At 39.2% G+C, this 23,422-nt stretch overlaps 1 pseudogene; it reads left to right on the plus strand.

Moving 5' to 3' along the window:
- Positions 1-215: 215 nt before the first annotated feature.
- On the plus strand, positions 216-21,363 carry LOC147426948 (uncharacterized; annotated as a pseudogene).
- Positions 21,364-23,422: the final 2,059 nt, after the last annotated feature.

A 23,422-nucleotide genomic window follows, 5' to 3' on the forward strand; every position in this document is an offset into this window, starting at 1 on the left:
TGACACATATCGAAGTGCAGAGCTATACATATGTCGAAGTGGTCTTGTATTTGTTTCTTCCCATGAGCATTGTGGTGCTACACGAAAGCCAGTACGGAATGGGATTTTTCTAAATTTGCATTTTATGCCATTATGCTGTCAAAATTTTGAATTTTCTATTTGAATTGTCCTTGCTAAGAATACTTTTGTTATTTATTGATTATAGTTGATAGATTATGGTTCATACACTATCTAAACGTGGTAGGACAGGTATCTCTCAAAGTAAGTTCTTTTTTTTTATTTGTCACTATATACTAAGCTAGTTGTGGTCTTATTGTTTTTTGATTTTAGGAGTAGGATACACATTAAGGTCTGGCACTACAGGACATAGGGCCAATGCACGATCTTCCAATGTCTGTCAGAAGGAGGATATATTTGGTGATGTGCATGAAGAAGAGGATATATCGGGTGATGTGCATGAAGAAGAGGAGCTCATAGATATTCATGCTACACAAGGTGGAGTAGTGGCCCAAAGCGTGTCTGAAGCAAAAACAATTGTTGCTTAACCTATTGATCATCCTACAGTGTTTGGAAAGGATGTTCGTGGTCGCATATTGGAGGAGATTGTAGAGGGTTTTATTGTAAAAAGAGGTGGGAAACCTCCTCACAGTCCTCTATACAGATTGTAGGAAAATGAAGACATTAGAGTGGTGGGTCCAGGCAGTGAGGGCTTAGTGAAAAGGTTTGAGATGTCTGGATACAGTGTGCTTGGAGCTCCATTTCTTGTGTCATTTAAGAAGCCTGGCCATGATCAACATTATGTTTTTGACTTGGACAAAGAAGAACGGGGGCCTATTTGGCGAGAAATTAGTGATGATTTTGATAATTCCCTTCCTCTTGAGTGGGAAGACTTAAGGGGGGGGGGGGGGGGGGGGGGGGGGAATATTTGTTTGGGATGGCAATCACCGCTTGAAGACTTGGATGCGCTTGATAAAAACGCGTAAGTGATTTTTTTTTTGTTTAATATAAGGTTGTCTTGTATTACTCTATGCTACCTAATCTACCCTTTTGTTGTCGTAGAGTTTTCAATGATAAGGTGGAGATATTGTTCTGTGAAGTGTCAATTTGTCCATGTTGATAGAAGTGCAGAGGGAGAGCTTATGCTAGCTCTGCGCTCTCAAAATAAGTAGGCTCATTTGTTGTGTTTTAAAATATTACTATTACTATGTCAATGTCATTCTCTTGCTATCTAATTTAAGATATTGTGGTTTAGGATTGGTAGAACCACTGTGAGCACAAATTTTGGTCAGGAAATCTTCTTGTTCCAAAAACTAGCCGTGGCAAGCAAAGATTCTCTAATGAAAGACTTTCCCCAAGATTGGATTCGATGGATAGAGGTAGAACTTGCTTGCAAGAAGAAGGCATCTAAAGGGAGTTGGTACAACACTCCTGCTCTATTATTGGAAATCCTCATATGGAAGGTATACTTTTTTACCTTACAATATACTTTTTATGTAATTTCTAAAGCTAGGCATCATTTTGTAAAATCTTACTTTTTTTTATTTTTGCTCTACAAAAGGAAGAGTTTGACATGTCTCTTATCAAAGAGATGAAAGAGATCAATGATCCATCAATTCCTCATTGCCAGAAAAGGAAATGTTTGCTCGAAGAAGAGTAGAAAAAATATTCAAAGCAAGGGCTTATAAGGTAAACACTTTCTCTTCTCACCATTCATGTTTGAATTTCTACAAAATTGTAAGTTGACATTTAATTTGGATTCTACTGATTAGATTATAAAATTGTAAGTTTACAAAATTTATTGGATTTTATTTGGTGCAAATTCAACATAGATGTTGGCCATTGCCAACCCCGCCAATGGCTAAAGGTTCTTCTCTTTGTTATTCAACTTCAATTGGGTACGAGAAAAGGATTAGGTGGGCCTTACAAGAGACAAGGTCCACTCTTTGGCAACTTCTAAAATATTACCGGAGAGGTAATAATCCTTGGTCCAAAAATTCACATGAAATCATCAAATGAATCAATGCATTTATGGTTGTTTATTGTTTTCTCTATAGGAAAAAGGAAATATTGTACTCTTTGATGCATTGCAGTGTAGATGATGTTACTTCTGAGCGTTATATTAGTGCCATGAAATTTAGAATGTACTTGGGTAAAGAATGGTATTGGGGAAGTATCTTGAAGCAATGCTTAAGGATCAAAGGGAAAATGATTAATGAATTGTCGAAGGGCTTTGAAGCACGGTTACATCATTGGTTGAGGGAGCACATTGATAAATCTTTTATGGAGCTTTGGAGTAAGCTCAACACAAAAGAGTCGGATGAAAAAATTCTAGAGCTCATGGAATATTGGAGGAGAGCATTATTTAGGTAATACAATTGATATATTTATTGTTGATATTCTGTTTTACACTTAGAGTTTGTATTATAAATAATTAATTGGGTAAACGAGCTCAAATAAACTTAAATGCATTTTATGTAGATAGCTAATTCATCTTTATGAACAAACTTTGTTGGAGAAGTTGCCAATTGTTGTTGAAAGTTGGAGGGACCTCTCTTCTGAGGAGTGTATGTATCCGTTATGGATGAGAGATCATGGTTTGCTTGCTAGGGAAAATGACTATTACCCTTGGTGGCTAGATTACACTCGAGGCACCTCCCCACGCAACGAAGGAAACTTATATAAAGGTCATTTTTTGGCATTTATAAAAAGTAAAAAATTGTTAAAGTGCTCATATTATTTAGACTATATTTGTGAGAGAAACATATCCTTGTTTACTTTAGAGCACATTCTTGAAAGAAATGAAGAGGGAATTGAGGAGATTCGCTCGGCTTCCAAGAAATCCACCTCTTCAAAAAGAGTAAACACTAGTATAATCTCCTCTATAAAGAAACGATTGGAAGGTAAACTTGCTTGTAAAGATATCTAGCCTACACTTTCTGTCTACTCAACAAGTCTTGATGAAATATTTTATTTTCAAATTATGCAGTTCCTTCCATAGATTATGATGTGACCGTTATTGGCAACATGATAGATGTTTACAAAATTTCTCTCAATGATGAGAAATGGTAAATACATGTGAGAAGAAAGATTGACTATGTGTGGTGTGTGTTGTGAATGTCTGAAATACATGTGTTTGATTGTATGCAGGATCTTGGATTTTCTATATTCAGTCAATGTAGATGGGGAAAAGAGCAATGAAGTAAGTGGCCTCTCTTTTGTTTGCGTATTTTTCAAAAAAAAATCAAAGTTGAAAAGTTTTCGGAGAACGAGGTATACATTCTTCAAAACCTCAATGGGCACCTCTAGTTTATGACAATTTTGGAACTTTAAATAAATTAACAATGCGTATTATGTAGATCCCTCCATGGAATCAATTTTCTCAAAAATTGAGTAAGAAAGTGGCCATAATAGCTTCTAAGTATGTGGCAGACAATGGGTGGTACATCACCTTAAGCTCCACTGATCACTTTGGCATTGTGTCTGGCCATGCCATTGAGATGGGATTCAAAATGATGCACATCATCCTTATTTTGATCCCCTGATGGTTATGTGCAAAAGACCATTGAGATTGAGAGAGTAAGTAAAGTTATTTACTGATTGAAAACGCATTCTTATTGTTTTCTTCAATTAGATCAAATTCTAATTGTAATTTGTAGGTGGAAACACTATTGCTATGATTGTTTTATCATAAGGGTCAACGTCCTATCTACGATCGACGAAATGGAGAGAGCATGGACAACAACTCTTTCAATGCCAAGTCCAAAATACTAGTGGAGCGTGCTGACAAAGAGTACATTGGAGGACGTGCTCTTAGGGGTGCCACCGAGTGTAGCCTTGACTTCTTTCGGTAAGAAGATATGCTTCCTACTATGTCTTGTTAGACTATGTTAGGTAAAGTAAAAATGTGCATGCTTCTTTTCTTTTTTTCAGCTGGCTCGTACGGACATTTACTGCGAAACACACCTACATTGTTGATATCTTTTCTGGATGTGATGGCTTGGGCTATGTTTGTGCTGAGTTGTCTAGACACTGCATGTGCATAGATAGTGATCCACGGGTCTTTCAGCAACATCTTTCATGCTTCAAGGCTCCATGTGTAAGTGCTATCCTAGCAGTTGATGCATATAGCACCAACTGTCAACAATATGAACCCAGATCACATTGCCCTTTATTGACATCTACATTGTATCGTCTATGATGTTTTTTAGTCTATGATATGTATGGGACCACGTATGACTATGGTGTTTGGGTGCCACTTTTTTGGTTTGATTGAAGACATGTTGTTGGCATTGACCATCTTTATCAATGTACTCATGATTTCCTGTTTATTATGCTCGACAGAAGTTAGATGAGAGCTTTGGATTTACCAAAGTAATATACCAACACATATTTTTTGCGTATGTAATTCTTCTTCCCGTGATCATTGGGCTGCTGCATGGAAGTAAATATGGAATGGAGATTTTTTTGGTTTGTATTTTCACGCCATTATGCTTCCAAAATTTTGATAGCTTGTCAATATAATCATGCTTTTTGGTGTTGATCATGTTTGGAAACGTAGTCATGGTTTCATGTATACAAAGCTAAACAAAAGCTTGGCAATCTTTGGATTGGTGTGCACAATGATATACCAACACATATTTTTTTGTGTATGTATTTTCTTCTTCCTGTGAGCATTGGGCTACTGCACAGAAGCAAGTAAGGTCTTATTTGCTTTAAAACGTCGTTGGATACCCTATAGGCATTGTGATAAGAATAGGGGAATAAAGAAAACTCTCTTGATTGGCACAATAGAGTCACTTGTGTTGCATATGCTGCTTGACTCTATATCATTATATAGGCTGAAGCAGCATGGTCTCGAAAAGCTGCATCTGATAGTGCCATGAGTGGCGCAGGGTCTCACAGGCATGTGTTAGTGCCATGAGAGGCTTCAATTCTCAAAAAACATATGCTAGTTCCATGAGTAGTCCCAAATCTTGAAAAACATCTAGTAGTGCCATGAGTGACCATCACTAACTGCTTTAGTGGAGTGTACAAGAATATATGCTTGATATATGCACTCTGAATATTATGCTCTATCATTATACAAACAACAATTTGACTATTGTGCAAATGATTTTCTCTTTTGGTTATTGCCTCTACTTTGGTATTTTCTCTCTCTCTATCCCTTACACACCCTCTCTCTCTCTCTCTCTCTCTCTCTCTCTCTCTCTCTCTCTCTCTCTCTCTCTCTCTCTCTCTCTCTTTGTCGGTACTCTCACACCCCTATCCTATCTCTATTCCACAAGTATGTTTTTCTCTCTTTGTCTAATCCTTCTTCTCTCTCCTTCTCTTGGTACTTATTTCACCTACCTCAACGCCACCATAGAGAGCGTACATATATGAGAGCTCCATGCTTATATAAACTCAAAAAAGCATCACCTTTAGCCAAAAAACACAAGTCGATTAACTCGTAAATAAAATTAACCCGTTGTGAGAAAATATACACATTGCAATGCACTCTCTACACAACATTATGAGTACAACAATGCTATGAATTTGTCAATGCAATCATAAATATGATGATTATTTATACATCCTCTTCGATTTGCAAACAATAAGACACATCTATTTTCAAATGCTACAAAGAATAATCAACTTATCCACTAAAACAATGCTAATTATTTCCAAAACATAGATGAAAGCAATAATATCTATGATTGGTCATGTCATGCACTAACAATCTTTCATTATACATAATGCACTCCCTATATGAACCAATGCATAAAACAAAGCAATGCAATCTTCAATACAATCACACAATTAAGAACTACTTATACCCATTCAAGGATTGTAGCCTCCTTATGCATCTAATTCAATATATAAAAGTTATTTTCACCCAATTAAGGATTATAGCTCTTACATTGTGCAGTGACACTCAAATCTATGATGGTGAAAAATCCAAGATTTCAACGATCTTTATGAACCCAGTACAGTAGTATAAGGCATCCTTGACTATCGACTCGTCATTTACATATGATTATCTTCTAAACCAACTTCAGACCTTTTATGGACCAATGGCTTCGTTGTTGCAATGAGCATGACTCTCTAAATTCTCAATTGTTTTGGTTTTGTACCTTTATGTTCGATGAAGGATTTAAATATTTTTAGAAGTGGTCACCAAATTAAGAATCACGTTCAACCCAAAAAAGGACCTGTGACTTTGTAACCTTAGGTCAATTCACAAGGAGATGATTGTACCCGATGCTCAGATACACTCCCCAGGGATTTGCCTAGTCAAAGCACCACGATTAGAAAGTGTTTTACTTTATATAATTATGCCCATCGGGTTTTTTTATTTTCCCTACAGGCTCATTGGGCAACGTCCTTTATCCGGCGAGCCCACCATGAAAATATAAAAACTCGGGCCCTAAGGGAACATGTTTATACCTAGCGGGATAATCGATTCTATTGGTTTTTGCAGGTCATCATCAGGATTACGTTAACAATTAACTTGATCGCATCTTTTTCTTGTGTAATTTTTGATGTTATTAACGTAATCACACGGTTGTGATCAAGTCAGTGAAATCCTTGGCTTTGATCAAAGGCATAGGACAAAGGAGATGATCGAGAGCAATTATAGGAGTCTAAAAATAGAAAGTGATTGTACTAAGCTCAAGCTCGGGGGGTCACTATATGTAAAACCTATGCAATCAAGGACTATTTATAAAACCCCTTATCTGTGAATTTTTTGCCAATAGAATGGACCATTTTCCTATTCAATCTGTAAAACATTTTTCAAGATCATTTTTCCAACACCCTTCTGTATGTAAAATTGTGAGAAAATATGGAAAAGAAAAATCTTTGATTACTAGGCTTGACGAGGCCACATGTCCAAAGTAGCACATGCTTGCTTTGTGTCAACTTAGCAAGTGTGTGTGAGTGTGTGTGGTGTCTCCACTTGCCAAGACAAGTCCCAAGAAGGGGGAGCAAGTTCTATCATGCAAGGAAATTTAGGACAAGTGTGTGGCATGCTAGAGTTGCACTATGAGGTGTTCCCACCCGATTGGTCAAGTGTGAAGGATTCTAATTCAAGTCTAGTTGCACAAGCATATAAGGAGGGTATTGTGGGATTTTTGGCTCTTCTTGATCCTCTCACACACACTCTCAAGTGCCTAACTTGGCAAAGCAAGTTCTCTCTCTCTCTCTCTCTCTCTCTCTCTCTCTCTCTCTCTCTCTCTCTCTCTCTCTCTCTCTCTCTCTCTCTCTCTCTCTCTCTCTCTTCCTTTGAACCCTAACAATCACCTACAGCCACTGGGTGCAAGGGTGACACCTAGCCTCCCATGGCTACTCCATAGCTTTGCCCACTTTGTTGAGGAAACCCCCCCATTCTGTATGCCTGATAGAAGTACTTTGCACCTTGCAACCCCCTAGCCCAGTAGCAACACTGCAAAATCTACTCATGTAGCAATCTCTGCACATCCAATCCCGAGCTCAATGTTACCAGCCTCTGTTGATGCACGTAGCAGCAACCCAATTGCCTGCAAGTTGATTTTGGATCTCAATTATAACGGCCTCTGTTGGCAGTAGTATTAACGACCTCTGTTTATAGAAGTTCCCACCCAAGAAAACCCTATATATGGTTAAAGCAACGATGGCCAAAACCAATGATGTCAAGAACATTGGTGGTGCACCCTCAACATCGGGAAAGACTCAATCATTTGTGGTTTACCCCCAAGGTAGACATGCTCGACCACCAAGCCCAAGTCAAGGAATTGAAGAACAAGAATGGTGAACTCAAAACGTATCTTGCTACCCTCGAAGCGTGCCTTCAATTGCTCAAATCTCAGAAGCTAGAACACACTAACTGCATCCTAGAAAAGGCCAAATAAGTAGAGCACAAATTCACCCAGAATGTGGCTTCACTAGCCACCCAAATCCAAGCAAATATTGCCACCATCCCCTTCAAAGTGGAGGAGTGCCTACAAGAGCGTCATCGTCAGGAATACCTTGTGTTGACCGTACGCATCGATGGCTTGCCCTCCTCCTGGTGGGAGGAGAATGAAATTTTTTGTACTACCCTAACCAAGCTCAAGAAGGCTATCCAACTAGTCAAGTTTGACATTCCCACCATGGAATTTGTCGATTGGGATCCCCACACCAACCAAGGGAGCCTTGTTTCAAGACCAAAGAGGACCGCATGGAACTCTTAAAGCAAATGCATCTTCTCAAGGGCACAACCATATGGATTAGCAAGGGTCTAACCCTGCCATATACAAGATAAAGAAGCAAGAGTTGCAAAAGGTACTAGATGCACGGGCCGCAGGTTAAAGTACGCCATCTATCGGGGTGGTAGAGCCATCATTAAGGAGTTTTGAGCACAGAAACCCACCTGACATCCCCCTCCTCCTCCCTTAGCCACCCCTACCCAGAAGCAATTTTTTTTGCAATTTTTTTGTATCACCCCCTAGCCCCTCCCCCCACCACATTTATATGTGTCATTGCAGACATTGTACCCTCTTAGATAGAGGAGCCTCTATTGTACACATTTTCATGGTCCCATAGGTCATATTTGACCTATGAGGAAGATAATGGAATCTCTCTCTCTCTCTCTCTCTCTCTCTCTCTCTCTCTCTCTCTCTCTCTCTCTCTCTCTCTCTCTCTCTCTCTCTCTCTCTCTCTCTCTCATGGGAGCTCTAGGCAATGGATACAAATTCAACCCAATGAAAGTTCTTCTCCATCTCTACTATTCTATTATACTAAGCTATGCTGAGAGTTTGCCCATGAGAAAATGTATTTAAAGAATCCATTCTCTTGCTTGAGAAATACTTCTTTTCACCCTCATCTTCCTCTTTCCCCTCAGTTCCTTTCTCGCTACTAGGGTGTTTATGGTTTGAGAAGGACGGTTATACCATGGAATCTTGAAGAACACCATCTTCTTGATTCAAGAAAGGCTTTGCAAGAGCACAAACATGCATTTTACCAAAGCTCTCTTTTGAGAGGATTACAATACAAGTCCTTTGGCTATGGACCTCCGGCTCCAACCATTCAAGTCTTCATCAATTTTAACATTTATTGGGTATTCTCGTTGAATTATGTGCATGATTATAGCATTTTTAATGTGTATTTCTATAAAGAAATCAGCTCGGCACAACCTATATTCTCCTTGATCCTTTCATAGTTAAATTCCAATGAATCTAAAAGTACGTATTAGATTCTTTGACAATGGTTTAGAAACTCTATTTACCTCTGCACTATCATATTCATCCAATTTTTCATGTAAGTTATTTACGTAAATGTTTGCATAGGGACGACAATGTCGTTGACCAATTTTTTTGGTTGATTTCATTGAACCTCCAACCGAGCTGCATGAACTTGAGTGCATTCTTGACTAACAAGATTTATGTACACATCATCATGTGCATCGTCAAGGGGAAAAACCGACCTAAAGAAGGCGCCACTTGGGAAAACATAATTGTGCATCGTCAAGGGGAAAAACCAACCTAAAGAAGGCGCCACTTGGGAAAACATAATTGTCCTTAAGAAGAAAACTTTCACTTTTGTTTCAAAGACAAAAACACTTCTCCAAGGGGGGAGTAACTACAGCTTGGGGGTTTCCTATAAAAGGAGGAAGAGGCTGGGAGGAGATCTAGGTTTTAGAGTCTAAGGCCTCACACATTACCCATTAAGAAATTGGTCATTGAGAACTTCCAAGCATGGAAGCTACTCTTGTCTAGCTTCTCATTGGAAATACAATTGATTCCATCATTGTTAGACTCATGTTTGTAGAAGATCAAAATTTTACACAAAAGGTCCACAGTGAACCAAAAATAGCATGTATCCATCACAACTTGTGACCACACTATGCATATATACACTCAATGTAGCACTTTACACTACTTTATAGTAGCTATAGAAATTGTAGTACCAACCGAGCTTCTTGCTACACCAAATGGGAGATTTACAGAAACTCAATTCTTTGTGTTCTTGCATGTGAATGCACTCTAACTTCAGAACACAAGCCAAAACATACCCGAAATGGAAATCTCCCTGCCACATTGAAATCCTTATAACTCAACAAAATCTTGAGTTACATGATCTCTCAAGGGATTGACCATGAAAAACTTACATACCATGCAAGTGCAGGGGAGGGGTTTTTTCCAAAAAGCTGGATAAGCGTATAAATTAGAGGTAGGTTCCCAACAATTTATGTAAGTCCAAGGGCAACCCTAGGGGTCATGGACCTAGGCAAAGGGCCAAGTCAGCTTGGAATGAGGACTAGCAATCCAAATGGACAAGAACTATGAGTCATAGGGTCTATATTAAGGGTGGTAGAGAGGAAAATGTCCCAACAGGCAGTCTCCAAGGTTTCTTACATATTGGTATCTAAGCAAGGTTATTTTGGGGAAAAAAGAGGGTATGGTCACCTCTCACCACTCAAGTTTTGTTCATGCTCATGAAATTTTTGGGGGAGGATGGTGGTTACGGTGTGCAGGAGGGCTTGCTAGGTGGGTACGGAGTCGTGCAAGGCGTGTGCAAAACCGCTTAGGGCAAAGTGGGAGCCGGCAGCAAGCTAACTCGGATAACATTTTTCGGAGCTTTTATTGTAAAAACACTATTATTTTTATAGATCGGGAATGTTGTAGCTCCTACTTTCCAACTAAACAGTGTAATTGATGAGCCAGGGCTACAAGCTTTCAGATTGTATCAACTTGTCTTTAGTTAGAGCTCCCAGATTATTAGTTTTGACCACCAAAACCTTGGCTAAGGTATAAAAGCCAATTTTTGTAAGTATTTTATAAGTTTGGATAATAGAAACACAGCGTGAGCTAACGACGCTCACTTCTCTCCTTCTCGTGTTTCCTACTCCCTTCCCGGTAGTCACATTGCAGTGTTGTCTGTTGCGTTGCAACCGCAGGTAAGAGCTCTACGCATTGACGTAAACATCTCATGGTAATCCGTAGCTTTTGGCATCGCTGACCCGTGACCTAATTTCATCATAAGTAGAAATTTAAGTTTCAAAATCATAAAATAAGTATAGGCGGGGTATTGGGGCATCATTGCTAAGCATTTAGATGCATTCTCGGTCAAAAACGACTAGGTCAAAATCTCCCTGCTGTTAATAATTGTGATTTTTGTACTTGACCAAAAGTGATATTTGCGACCATAAGCATGTGTGCTTAGGTCTTATAAACATTCCTAGAAGTTTCGTAACGTTTGGATGTCATTTGATGCTGTAACGGTTATGATTTGTTTGCCGATTAACAACTAGCTTTTGGTGATTTTTGTCATTTGAGGGTAGCTTGGGTTAGATGGGAGCTGTTTAATGTTTTCCAGGAGATTGAAAACCTTTTGTAGCCTCTATGCACTAGTCGAGTTAGCTTCATCCCATGGATTGACAATTATATTCGTGGTTCTCGCTATGTCTGCAATAAGATAGGAGTGAGGTTAGACAGCCGTCCCACATTTGGCGCCGCTACACGGATCGAAGAGACCTAAACTAGGGGAAAACACGAGTGTTTTGTGTAGTTATCCTTTAACTTCCTCTAGGATCACCCAGAGTCAAAAATTTCTTTTTAAAATCACATAGCTTAAGATTGTTGCCTTTGGCTGTGTAGAAGTAAGTTGGAAGTAGGTTGTACTTGCTAAGTACCTTTTAGGAATATAAGATTGTATGATTAGATTAGGATTTTAAGAATGATTGATGGACAAGACAAGTCTTAAGATAAAGGCTCAGAAAACCATAAAAAACAAGAAAAAAAGTGTTTGTGGACACTTTCCACAATCCCATTGCAGTAGAATCTAGGAGTAAGGTAAGTAGAATCGAGGTGGGATCTCAAAACATTGCTCACTCCAAAAGAATCAATTGTGAGTTGTTTATGTGAAGTTGCAGAATTTCAGGTCTACGGCTTGAAACAACACCAAAAGACTATCAACCATTGCTTTAAAAGTTGTACAAACCAATGGGTAAGCTTAAGCACGCATTTGAGGTAAATTTTCAAGAGTTTGCAAAAACTCAGATTATTTACTTTTTCTTGACATTTTATGCCAAATTAAGTTTTGACTTGACTCAGAGGCTTAAAATAGATCATAAAAAGACTATCCACTGCAAAAGTTGAAAAAAGTGCTCATTTTGGGCCAAAAGTAAATAATCATGATTATTTACTTTCAGCTCAAAAGTGACCAAGTTTGATACCAGAGACTCTATGCGTGTGTACAAACATCTTTTGTAAAGGCCCATAGAATTTGGATCACCAAACTGACCAAAACCTTGGTAAAAAATGAAATGTGTACTAATTGTTGAGCACTTGAGTGTGAATTGGGAAAATTTTGTTCAAACTCAGTGAAACTTGACCCATAGGTTTATATTGAAGTGTTAACCAAGTGTACATGCTCTGTTGACCAAAAAGATGCAAAAATTTATCGGAAGTAAATAATCGCGATTATTTACATCTGCTACAAATTTGGATATTTTTGCACATTTGAGTATACCACAAGGTCAAGTATATCAAGTAGACCACACAAATCAAATTTGGTGAAATTTGGATCACAAAAGTGAGACTTAAGCCAGATTCTCGAAAATTGAGTCTTCGGACACGAAATAGTTGATAACTTGAACAAATTTTATTCAAACTCAGTGAAACTTGTCCAGAGACTTTAACAAGTTGAATACTTGGCAAAACGGGCCAAAAAGTGTAAAAATTTTAGAAAAGTAAATAATCACAATTATTTACTTCTGATGCACAGAGACAGAATTTTGGACTTTTAAGCTTGTACAGTGTTACAACAACATAATACAAGGTCACCGGTCAATTTTGGGTTCAATTGGATCCAAATTTGTACATGTTCACTCAGTTTTCAGGTTGCAGATTAGTCCTTTGGCTTTTTGAAAAAGTAGAATCTGAAAGTCTCAATTGCTGACTCACTTAGCTCAAATTGAAGAGATACACATAGAGCAGTCACAATAGTTAGCAAAAATTGTACAGTCTTTATGAAAGAATAGCTAACTTGATTAAAATTAATACAAAAATCAGGATGCAGACAAGGAATTGAAAGCTTGACAGGAGTTGCAATCAAGTCAAGTGGAAGAAACTGATAACAAGTCAATCCGACGGTAAGTACTCTATCCAGGGCTTCACAAGTCTATTTGAACCTTAGATTTGGTCGTTTACTAGCAAACCAAGGCATATTTGGAGAGACCGCTAAGAGAGTGTGAATCAAGGCGATCACTTGGACACTATCTTTGAAGAAGTCTCAGACACTTTTTCAGAATCAACATCTGAAATGTCATTCTATTCGACTCATTCAAGAACCAGAACGACAGTGCGGTATAAGCACATACTCGCTTTTATAAGACTAATGGCCATGGAGCTCAGGTTTACCTGGATCCTAATGAAGAGTATGCCATTCGCATTGATGACCATGACATGGATTTTGAAGAGGAAATCAGGGCAAACAAACAAGGAAAAATGTATATGCATAAAAACGGAACTCAGTATTTACAAGTTGAAAACTCTAATGTGATAGACAAATGGGGGTTAGAAGTAGATACCATAATTCCAGATATGGAAGCAAAAGAAGGACCGCCAACTTTAGAATTCGAGGGATACGATCCAATTGATTTGAAGCCTTTGAAACGGCTTAGCACGGATAATTCTAGGATCGGAGTCTATTGTTGGGAGGATAGAAACGTCAAAGATCTTCTATGGACTTCACATGCCAAATCAAGATAGTTAACACCCTTGAAGATCATCTATATCTTCAAAATTAAAGACAAGGGTTCAACAGATCTACCAACCTACCTATTTAGGGATTGTTATAACAAAAACTTTGTTATGATGAGTCCTGAGGAGGTGGAACAAACCAAATACGAAGGGTACTCCATAAGAGATTGGATATTGGGCCAAGGATGGGCCAAGGACCAGAAACTATTCCAAGAGAGGAACTCCATGAGAGATCTTTTGAGAGCAACGTTGAAAAACCCAAAACTGCCTCATCACAAAGAAAACCAGGTGATAGTAAAGCCAGTCCAGGGCTACATGAGTCACTATTTCCAACAGACTGGTTTGAAGGACTCGAGACAAGACCAACTTCCAGGAGACCTGGAGTTGAACCAAATAGACGTGTCAGACCAGCTAATTTTCAAAAATGGGTCAGAAAATACAGTGGATCTGAGGATCCATATGACCACTTAGCAAGCTTTTAGCAAGTGCTAAGAGCAGCACGCATATTTGATTTCCATACTCAATTTGAGGAATTTGGAATGACATTAGAAGGAAAAGCACTTACATGGTTCCAAAACATTCCACCAGGTCAATCATGGACTTAAATACATTAGCTCAAGGATTTGTAGCTGCATGTTCCAAAACGGGGATCAAACGTAATACTGGAGCTCAAATCTATGGCTTCAAACAAAAACAAGGTGAGTCTGTTAGGGATTGTGCAACTAGAATGAAACAATATATTGCAAGATGCCCGGAACTAGAAATACCTGTAGAAGAAATATTAGTATCATTGTTTCTAGAGGGACTGCTAAACAAAGAACTTCATGCTATATTGTAAAGCCAGAAAACATATGTGTGTCAGATGTTATCGTCTTAGGAGACAATTGTGATATTTTCAATGAAGAAGATGTCCCTAAGGATAATCTAAGTTAGAAAACAACATCTACCAAACCAGCACAAGTGGGAACGGTTGTTGTAGCACCGCTTATAGCCATAGAAGACATGCTCAAAAGGATGAATGAAATGATGAATAACATTCAAAAAGCACCTATAAGGGGACCAGGGCAAAGGATACCTCAACAGGGACAACCAATTAGGCCGCATAAATGGTATGCAATCGAGGGTAAATGGACCAACCATGAGACCAATGAGTGCTATTATCAACCAAAGTATGATGGGAATGTTCAATACGTGCCTATGAGTCCATAAGGACAATCCATGTACAGATATCAGCCTAATATGGCCCCAGCTCAAAGACCATCGATGGGTTAAGGAAAGACCTCAACTCGTGTTGGGTCAAAAATCTCCATATCCTGGACATAATGCAGTACATGTAAGTACATGCATTCAGAGGGAGTCATAGATGAACAAGCACTAGTGCATGTTACACCATATGTTGAGCCTAGTCCATCTACAATAATGGTAGAAGGAGATTGGTATAATCCACATCCACCACCAATGGAAGAACCTGTTACTTATACTACACTATAACTTGCACTGATGTACTATGTAGCTAATAAAGGTATTAGAACTCTGATGGTAAGACCCATGATTAAGCCTAGGACTAGAAACTATCATAATTGTGGTGTTGATGATCACTAGAAAAATGAATGCCCAGAGCCTGACAAGAGCATTAAGCCAGTTGAAGCTTTTTGTGTACAATGTTGCAAAAAGGGAGGACACTTCCTAAAGATTGTCCAAAAAATCCTTTAAACAAGGATAGTGAACGTAGTCCAAGTGATACCTAGTAGCTCATCTGAGAGTGAACCTATTGTTCCAATCAAGGTAATCACCATAGCCTAGGCTAAGAAAAAGCAACATAACTCCTCTTATGAATTGGAGAATACAAAAATTTCCTCTCAAAAGACCAAGAGAAGCAAAAGCCAAAGGTATGAAATGAGAAAACAAAAACAAAGGACTGAAATCAAGAAGAAAGCCAAAAAACTATTCCAGGAAAAAATGAAAGAAATTGGAAGTGAAATCAAGGAAATTACAGTGAAATCTGGAGGATCAATTTTGGTAGACAAAATTTTTGAGCCAATCAATGCAACCTTGGAAGCTTACCAAGTGGGACTTAAAGCGGGCCAAAACATGGAGAACAAATTGAAAAACTATACTTCTCCAGATATGGAAGCAGCTAAGCTTGAAGCTTATCAAAATCTGGTAAGAATTACTCAAGAGATGCTGAAAAAACAAAAACCCAAGATCGAGAGTATAGCAAAACTTGAGGAGATTGTGGTAGGAACCAGTAAAGAGAAATACAAAGTGGTGATAGAACCCCACCTTGAAACTAAAGAGCCAGAACTCATAGTGCCTGACAGTGAAAATGCCTTAGATGGAATTCCGTTCGTAGAAGAAGACTGGCCAGAACACTTTGGGAAAAAGTTAGAGAGATTAATGATGGGAGCCTAACTTTGAAGTTAGCTCCTATAGAGGAAGTTTGGTTAGACAATCTACCTCCTGATATGGACATGGATGTACAATCCTTATTTGGGGATTGCGGCTCTGAAGCTTCAGAATGTTTAAACCAATGACTCTGAAAACACTACCCTCTTACTTGGGAGATAACGAAGACAAATCCATAGTGTGTAAAACCACTCAGATAAAGAGAGAAAAACAGACCCTACAGGTAGACAACATCCATTCAATCATGTCTACACCCATTCAATGCACTCTTACTTTAGGAGAACTGTTAAAAATCAGACCATCTTTATGGAATTATCTATAGAAAACTCTAGAAAAGGTGGAGATAGCAGGGCTAATCGTGAAAAATTTAGGAGAATTGAAACACAAATAATTTAACAAAGAGATTAGATCCGTTTCAATGAACAAAGTCGGAGAATACTACGAAGAGGAAGAAGGAAACAAAACCCTTCCAGTGAGATATAATGATATAGAAACCATGGCAATACTGAATAGTGGGGTAGCTCCACGCCATGAGGTAAGCAGGTGCGTCACATGGCATCCAGTGGCGTCGAATGGGATCAACACTTGTACATGGATAAGTGAGGACACAACGGGAATGTTTTCTTGTGATGATTATGCAGAAAGGTCATCATAAGAACTATATTTGGGGGCCACTTCACGTGATTGTGGGATGCATTATTGGGAAAAGTTGAGTGCCAGGTGTGCAGATAGATGTAGAAGGGTAACAAAAATGCACTGCGTGGCCATTTTTTGGCATGTTCGGGGTCCGTTTGAGGTCAATCAAAAGGTCAAAGGTGCCCAAGGGATAAAGTGAAGTGTGGACATTGAAAAACCTGAGAAAACCAAAAAAAACGTGGAGAGAAGAGGAGGAATAGCCGCAACTCAGTTTTTGCTGTTTTCGGAGTCTGTTTTGGCCATAAACTGCTCATCCGAGCTCAAATTTAAGCACTTTGACATTGTAGACTAGGGTTTTTGGCCATTTCGAACGCAATGGAGCTGTCCATTTTGCCAAAATTCTCACTATTTCCTACTATTTTTTGTGTAAGTTTCTCTTGTGAGAGTGAAGCCTCTGCTCAAATTTGTGATTATATTTGGCATATTTCATCCATATGGTGTGAGCTATTTGCCCCATTGGTGTCAGCCCAAGCTCAATTGTATCTAAGCATCAGAAATATTCCTCCTTTGAGCTGATTTTAATACGTGTGTGTGTGTGTGTGTGTGTGTGTGTTTGTGTTGAGTGGACAAATGGATAGTTTCTCTCCTCTCACTCCATCGGTGTGCTCCCTCTCTCGGCCAGGTGGATTTTCTAAGCCGAGTGGTGTCCCATAGTGTTTGTGTGTATTATCCCAAGAGTGTGTGTTGGGTGATTATAGAGGTGTTGTGTGTGTTTCCATCCCGCTCACATCCTTTTGGCGCCCCCACTGAGGATCTTCTTTGAGTGAAGGATTTAAATATTTTTAGAAGTAGTTACCGAATTAAGAATCACGTTCGGCCCAAGAAAAGGACCTGTGACTCCGTAACATTAGGTCAATTCACGAGGAGATGACTATACCCGGCGCTCGGATATACTCCCCAGGGATTTGCCTAGTTAAAATGCCAAAGTAAGAAGAGGTTTACTATATACAGTCTGGCCCGCCGGGCTTTCCCATTTGCCCGGCGGGCCCGCCTGTAAAACCCTACAGCCTGTCGGGGCTTGCCGGGAAAATGAAAAATCCCGACGGGCCTACCGGCTCTATTGGGTTTTGCAAGTCACCATCAAGATCACGTTAACAATTAACGTGATCACGTGATTTTCTTGTGTAACTACTAGAGTTATTAACCTAATCACACGATCGTGATTACGTCAATGAAATCCCTGCACACAGTGTAGGCAAGTCCCTTGCTTGGATACATGCGGTAGAAGCCCACACATCCCCCAAGTATACATTCAAAGTTGATGACACTACTTTGAGTAGAGCTACATAGGGATGGAGAATTCAACTTCATGCATCACATGTCTTTCCCCAAAAAGAGTTACATTTGAGCCACTTTCAAAAGGGGCTTAAGGGCTTAAGCTAAAGTAGATTTCTCCCGTAATGTATTCATTACATTTTGCAATTATAAACAGGTCTTTTTCACCTTGTTGATGTTATCACTATTTACTATACTATACAATTTAAGCAAGACCGTGATACAAAGTTAAAAATCAAATGGTTGATATTAAATGACTGTGTACAAAAATATTAGCGAGAGGATGTCTGTTCATATGGACAAAGTGAACAAAAATGTACACCTCTTGTGGCATAAGGTAATCTGACAAGAAAAATCACTTTTGTTTTTGCATGGGAGGATCTTGGATCCTCAAAGACCCTTCACCTCTTTGTTTTGGGTTAATCTAATGGTGGTAGTTTGGGCATTTGATAGGGTAGTGGTGACTTTGGCTCATTATTTGAAGTAAAGGGGGTAATGGGAGGGATCCTCTTACCTTTTATTTTTGCATAGGGGGATCCTAAATCCTCAAAGACCCTTTCACTCTTTAGTTTGGGTTGATCTAGTTGTGGTGATTTGGGCTCACGAGGGAGGGTAGTGATGACTTGGAGTTCAACTCAAATTTAACCATTATAGGACATATAAGAAGGTGCTATCAGATAAGCTAGAAATATAAATCTAAGGACCTCCTTATCTATGTAATGACAAAAGGTTAAGTGAGAACCATTATTGTATGCTAACAAAACAAGGTAAAATTTTACCTCAAAAGTGATAATTGTCTAATAGGTAAACATCAAATCTCATCACCTCATAAAAAATAAAACTATAACTTTCAAATAGATCAGAATTTGATGTTTTTGACATCACAGATTGCATCCGAAACACCCAAAAACCTCAAAAATGATTGGCTACATGCCTTGCTCGGACATTTGGAGAGGCCGTTATGACCCAAAAAAACTCTAGAGGCATTTTTTCGCATGACGCGTGATAGAGGGGGTAGTGACATTGTCACTACCTCCTCTATCGTGTCGTGCGAGAAAGTGACTCGAGAGGCCTTCTGTGGCCTCTTTGGGTGTCCAAATAGAGCATGTAGCCAAACATGTTTGGGGTTTTGGGGGGTTTCGAGCGCATTGGTGATGTAAAAAAACATCAAATTCTACATCATGTAAAAGCTAGCATTTTACTTAACGTTATTGAGAAGAGTTAAAACAATGTGAAAGAGTGGGTAGTGAGATTGTCACTACCTCTAATTTCGCTTAATGTAGGATAGTCTAGACTTTGCTAAGTTTGATTTTTTTCTTGTGGATTTGATTGATACCAAGTATTTTCTAGACATGACAGACAACTGGGAGAAAACCAAGAGCTAGAAAGTAAGAGCTTCTTTGCAGGAGAGGGTTGAAGATTGAAGTGTGGGGGTGTTGTGTCACAGAGTAGCCTTGCCTCAATGAAGCAAGGAAGGTATTTCTTATAAAACATATATGTCGCATGATGAGGGATGTCACTGGGAAGAGTCCAGCAGCTAGAACAAAGCAAGGGGGGAGGTTCTAGGATTCCCAAATCATCGCTATCATGTACTGTGGTGGGAGTCCTGAATGGGGAAGGCATCTCGAACAAAGCAAAGGGGCTTCTTGAAATATCAAACAGTTTCTATCGCACTGTGCGGGGAGCGAGGGGACTCGAGTGAAACAGTTGGTATGAACAAAGCGAAGGGTCGGGTTCTTAAAATCCAAAACCACCGCTCTCACATTGTGTAGGGAGTAAGAGAAGATCCGAGTGAGGAGATTGGCCCAAACGAAGCAAATATAGGGGTTTCAGAAAGTACAAGGCACTGTTATCGCCTCATGTGCAGGGCTAGGGTGAGAGGTTGAAGCAATGCTCGAAAAGCAAGGGGGGGGAGAGTTTTGTGGTGGGTGAAAAATGAACACGTGTTCAAGTTTTATATACCCGAACGTATGTACAAGTTATTGTTGGTGTCAATGGCATATGTCCTTTGGTGCCATGTCGCACCAATGATCTTTTTTTTTACTATGGATACAAGCTACCTGCCACCCCCATGTGCATGTTTCAACCCTAAAATGCTCTCAATTCCTCCCGTCCGCCTGCACCATGAGATAGGAGTAGTTTTAGCATTCTCCTTTCACATCTCGCACCACGCAATAGGAACACTTCAAGTATTCCCACACCTCCTTCTATCGCTTTGTTTGGGCTCCACCGCGTTGGCTCCACGTGTAGCTTCCTACTAGAAAAGACATTACTGAGGATGAGTTGCAAAAGGTACTTTCACTTTAATCACTCGCCCCACAATCTATTTTTATTCAAGCTATTGTACAATAAAGCTTCTTGTCTTGCAGATTGAACTTCTTGGAAGATGTATTATTCATTGCAAGAAGTGAAAAGTATAGAATAAAATGTATTATGGAACTAACAATACTAGCACAACTATTAGCCTTAGAAGAGCAGAGGGAAAGCTTGTGAAGGTGAGAAGAGTCATACAAAAGGTCATGAGAGAGAGAGAGAGAGAGAGAGAGAGAGAGAGAGAGGAGGAGGAGGAGGAGGAGGGAATGAAGTCATTAAAATTGGGAGAAATAACTATTTGCCGCCAAGTCACTTAAATAACGGCAAACTTTGAGGCGAACCACAAAGGAATAGTTGGAAAACATTATCTTTTTTTATATGTTGATATGTGTACTTAGATAGGCTTTAAATCACATATATATTCTTTAAATACCCAAAACGGACAAATTTAGAGCCGTTTTGATCGTCAACGGCTTCGCTAATTAGCAAGTTAACCAATTTTTTACACAACCCTTTTTGAGGCATTCTTGGCCTCAATGGAAAAAAAATTACACAATTTTTTACACAACCCTTTTTGAGGCATTCTTGGCCTCAATGGAAAAGTAGAAGGGGAGAAAAAGAGGAGAAGCAAGGTACAGATCAAGTGCAACATTTTCTAGAGCAAGGAGAGTCTTTAGAGAGACCAGTGCAAGAGAAAGGGAAGCAGGTGTCAGATCCGAAATTACAGGACGTTGGGCAGGTGAAGCATGTTTCAGTACATGGAGATGGATTAGAGGGAGCAGTAGTGGATGAGGCAAAGCAAGAAGTTGCAAAGAATCAAAGTGCAAATGCAGCTATGAAAGTATCTGAGAGCATGGTTGATGACCTTAAGTACCAATTGACTATATTGTTGTTGATCATGAAGTATTGGTTGTTGTTTTTGAAGCTGAAAAGGAGTGAATGCAGCATCTATGTCTGCTCAAGGCACTGTTGACTGAGCAAGAGCATGTAGTTTAAACACCATATTAGAGAGTTTGAGACTTCAAAGCCAATTTGGAAATTTTTAATGTTCGAATATTTGTCCATACAGACAAATCTGAAATTGTTTTTTAAGGCCAAAGCCATCCACAAGGTAGTACTTGAAAATCTCTTTCGAGCCATGCTCCCAAAACTTTGGCTAAGATTTGGCCACGTGGTTGAATCTTAAACTTGTTTTGAAAGTGGGAATTGAGAAATTCCCAAATTCACTAGTATGGTGTTTTTAGGTATTAGACTCATTTTGGCTTTAGTCTTTATTTTTGTGATCTAGGGATGTATGGATTCGATTCGGATTTCTATGAAATCCACCACCGGGATGCGCCATGTGTTGACTAGATAGTGTATATTGAGTCTGATAGTGCAGAATTGCAAGTTACTGAGTCAGAATATTGTTAGGTCATATTTTGCTAAGCCTGATATAGCTGAGTCAGATGTTATGCCAAGAGCATTTTGGTTGGGTAGTTATAACTATTGGTGGTCATGGTGTTCAAGAGCAGTTTTTTCGGTAATACAAGGGGGCACTTCAGTCATGTCAACAACTTTATATGTTTATCTTGATGTCTTGTTTGTTCAATCTAAAGTTATCTTTCTACCATTTCTAATGAGTCTAATGTGATGTGTGTGTTGTTCTACTGTGTGAAATGGTGTTTGAGAGAGAGTGAATCATGTGTTGATGAACCATGATTGTTAGGCACACATTGCCATAACAAACAACCAATGCAGTTAACATACAGTACATATCAAACAGGAAGCAGGAAACTGCATACTTCAAACACCATATTGCAAAGAAGACAGGTATGTAACATCATAGATAGAGGGAAAATAGTGTGCCATTCATCATCATTATTCAGTAATACAGCAGAAAACACAGAACTAATGCAGGAGAGAGCCAACTGCATCAATAGGCATAGACATAACTGCTTCTCATCCTGAGAATTCACGAGCCACACAACTAACTTCCCCAAAATATAAAATACCCATGTTCACTTATCCCTAAGGTTCAAAGATAAAGGTTTTAGTTACATTTCAAAAAGTAATAGCCTGACTACCTTGAAAGCCCTGATAAATCAGGCACTAACACCTGGCACACCTGGTGGGCAATGTTTCTCAAACATTGTGAGAACCCACAATATCCCTTGATCAAAAAATTCATCCACCAGCTTATCTTTAGCTTCAATTCCCTGTAAAATTGTTGCTGCAGTCACAGCTTCTTTGTCAGGCTCTTCAAAATCTTCCTCCACTTGAACTGTAACTGCTTCCTTAGCACTCTCTGTCTCCTGAGAAAGTATCTCAGCCACAATGTTCTGAACTAAATCCTTTAAGCTATGCTCCTCTCCAGCAACCTCCAGATTCTTCACTTCAACAACTTTATCTTTTCCTGCAATTACTGCTCCCCCTGAATCTTCAGGAACATGCTCCTGAATGGTAGCTGCATCCTTAATCCCTGCAAACATGTCAGAATCGTTAGTAATAATCACCTGGTCAGGTTGATTTGCTCCTTGCTGCTGCAACTTTGCCTTCAAAGTCTCGAACTGCTGTGTCAGTTCAACATTCTGCTTCTCCATAAACAAGTTTTCCTCCTTCATCTCCTCCTCTGCAAACATCTGATATGGTTTACTCACCACATCATACACCATGACTTTCATTTTCTCCCAAACTCCCTTCATGTACTCCATCACTTCAGTCTTCATTTTCTCCACAACTGTTGAATTGAGATACCTTCTACAAAGTAGAAAAATCTCCTCTTCTTCAAGTGATTTCAGATCTTTAGGCCCATTTTCATATTCAAATACATATCCAAATTCAGTAGTAGCAGGTTTAGGTTTGGGTTCAGGGTCAGGTTCAGGGTCAGTTTCCCCTTCAAGAAGAATGAAGAAAGATTCAAGGTAGGATGTAAACTTTGCAACCATTAGACACTGTCTCTTGAACACATCCAATATCTCTGCATGTAGATGCAACACTTGAAGACCTGATTTAGACTCCACATGCCAAATCAATTGATTTCCCTGAAAATG

The sequence above is a fragment of the Adiantum capillus-veneris genome, chromosome 24, assembly GCF_014529385.1.
Source record: "Adiantum capillus-veneris isolate H3 chromosome 24, ASM1452938v2, whole genome shotgun sequence".
Lineage (NCBI taxonomy): Eukaryota > Viridiplantae > Streptophyta > Polypodiopsida > Polypodiales > Pteridaceae > Adiantum > Adiantum capillus-veneris.